This window comes from Lagopus leucura, unplaced genomic scaffold, assembly GCF_019238085.1.
Source record: "Lagopus leucura isolate 7727_CA_CO unplaced genomic scaffold, USGS_WTPT01 Super-Scaffold_650, whole genome shotgun sequence".
Lineage (NCBI taxonomy): Eukaryota > Metazoa > Chordata > Aves > Galliformes > Phasianidae > Lagopus > Lagopus leucura.
The window spans coordinates 4,794,602-4,797,851 of record NW_024962253.1 but is presented as its reverse complement, the minus strand read 5'-3'; positions in this window follow the sequence as shown (position 1 = coordinate 4,797,851).

The following is a 3,250-nucleotide window of genomic DNA, read 5'->3' as shown; positions in this document are numbered from 1 at the left end:
TAAACATATTCCTTAGTTCTGTCAAAGATGTCAATGAAGAGGGGAAACTGAAGACTTACTGTGACTAAAGAAATGTTTATCAGGCAAAAATGTAATTTCACTTCCTAAAGCTTCCAACAACTTTAACTTTTTGAGAGTGATGGGAGTTTTGCCATTAGGGTCAACAACTAGATGAAAGAAAATAGTCTAATGTCAAGAAAATAAGTAGCATATAAAAATATTGCTAGTGCAACAGTTTTCATTTAAAACTCAATTAAAAATAAATGAATGAAACATAAATGATTTTTAACTCACGTATTACTTGCTCAGAACTGTGTTCCATATATTTTTTGGAGGGCTCAGCTGGCTTTAATAGACCACTTTTCAGTAAAGCATCACACATCTGTGCCCTCAGTAAAGGGTAGCATGAGCTGAAGCATTTCCCCATACTCCTCACTCCCAGATTCCTAAAATCCATCATCTGCGAATTATTTTCACATACTGAAAGCTCAGGCATGAAACAGCTAAAAGGCAAATTAACTTCCATCTTTCTTCCGTTGTTATCTCTACTACTCTTCCATTAGAGATGGGTGATAGAGTTGGTACTGAGAGGAGTTCTGTGGAAGCATACAACAAAGACTGGGATATTTGATTGTCAATATTTATACCAAATATGATATTCTAGACAAAGGAAGAAGGAAACGTGCTTCCAATCTGTTCCTGTAAATTCATTTGAAAACTTCATATCCTAATGCTAGCTGTTTTCAAATGAAGAACACAGATGCCACTCTGAATTAGGTCAACATCAAAATAAATGAGAAAATTAACAAATAAAGAAATAGATAAATTATACGGCTTTGTTTGTTTGCTTTTTATTTCACAGTGACTCTCTGTTGTTGAAGAAATCACAATTAATTGTGTTGCCAGAAAAGTTAATGACACTTTTCCTTCTCATCCTCACACTCATTTCTCTGTGTGTGTCTGTTGTCCATTTCACCATCACAGCTGTCTTATCACTACAGATTTATCAGCCATATTATTCTGAGATCATCAGAATAAAATATGAATTTTATAAAATGAAGAAATTCATAAAATGAAGAGAACAAGTCCCAACTTCCAGCAAAATTTTCCTTGTCAATGACGGATTAAAAACTAAAAACAGTCTAGGTCTATGCAGTAATATTTGCAGCCAACTTTACAAATTTTCGTCCAGAGCATCTGAGAATTTGTACTCATTTGTAATCCTTTGCAATACCTTGAATTTCCCCTCATTACGTTTCATTGTGGAAAGGACAAAAAAGATAACATATGGCTTTTCTGTTCAGAAAATGTATCATTAAAATAGGTAGACAGGTTAACATATTAGTGTAGCTCCCTGCATAGAAAGACTGAAAGGATTTCAAGTATGTTCTAAAGCAAGTTGTATGAAATATTGAATCTGTCAGTCTAGTGTTTCCTTACACAAGCCACCACACAGATTGACAAGGAAGGAGAGGAAGATGAAAGTCTCAACTACAGGTCAGCCCACATCCATTTTCTGTAAGTTTATATGAATGCAAAGAAAAAGATGTATTCTGTTCAGAAAAGTGTGTTATAATGTCTCTTCAGCTTTATCCATCTGTTAAGAACGAAGGCTGTTCATCCTTTTTCTGACATCAGACTTTGAAGTAATTTTTCGACTACTTTTTAAACGTCTCAGATCAACTGCAGGATCGGCAAGGCTCCCATAATCGCTCACTTGACAGAAGTCTCTTAAATTCCTCATAGTTAGCAAGAGTAAATTAAGTAAATTCACTCTCCGTCAAAACCCAGTCTGGCATCACACTGACCTCAGTAGTTTCCAGACAAGGTTGTTCAGTGACAGATTTGCCAGGGCACATCCAGATTGACTTGGCATTTAGCTGTAGACTTGCAAACTATTCATATCTCAATAAGAACAATTAGTTTTATTGATGTACATATTTAACACATTCTCACCAGGTAAGTTTCCTGCTTAAAACTTGTGAATGTCAGAACACTCCAGTCAATTGGTCACCTTACATTTTAAAGAAAGGAAAAAAAAAAAACAAAAACAACAAGAAAAAAAGAAAAAAAACAAAAACAAAAACAAGAGAAGATAGTAACTGAAGATTACCCTAGGAAGGATTAGAAAAATGTACTAAAGATTTCAGCAAATAATATTCAGTAAACAGTACTTTCTCATTTTAGTTGGAATTAAAGGCATTTCACTTAGATACGAACTGAAACTAAGAGTTGGCTTTTGACTAATTTTGACCACAAGGTCTGACAAAAATTGGCACTTTTCTGGAAGTGATAGCATGTACTAATCAACCACTTATGATCATGTATGTTTTAAAACAGAGATCTTACAATGTTTCAGAATTAACATTCTGAGTTGGAAGAAATATCAGTTGTTCACTGATCATAACCGGAGCCACTTTATTCCAATTTGAAGGGATTGTGTATGGTTTAGAACTTCTTGAACTAAATTGTATAAAATCCACCCTCTCCTCAAATACTTTTATAATTGAAAATTAGGAATTAATTCAGTATCAGGAATCAGGGTCAATTTCTTGAAAGGGCAACCTGTGTATATGACTGCTCAAGAAGTATACTATTTTGGAAAGGTATTGGAAGCAAGTTCGAAGAAAGATTAAAACCAGCTAACTATATCACTCAGCCCCTGCATAGACTGAATGCATGTCTATGCTGTATCAAGTATCAATCTTCAAGCCACAAACAACCTAAACAAAAACCTCACTTACAGAATTTTAGCAGTGAACTTCATACATGAAAACTCAGTCACAATCTGACCTCGAACCAAAAATAAATACGTAAGGAACAAGAACCTGGATAAGATTCTGGGATTACACGAAGGTCTTTGTTGAATTAAATGCAAAAAAAAAAAAAAAAACATTAATTACACAGAGAGCAAAATACTTTGAGCACTACCATAGTAACATATTACTTCACTCTCAGTATCATTTTTCACGTAAGTTGTACATATTGGTTACTGAAGCACCAACATAAACAGAAGAATGTCATAACCAGAATGCTAGGTGACAATGAATATTTCCAAAATTATATGGGTAGGTCAAGAGATTCCATAGTGATTGATTGATACTGACTATTTGTACAGTCTTCCCAAGGGAAAAATAGGGACATGCTGATAGAAAAAAACAAAAAACAAAAACCAGAAAAACAGAAAATCAGAAATGCAAAAGAATGACAGAGAATCATTTCACAAACTGGGTCTGTCATAGTCAAGGAT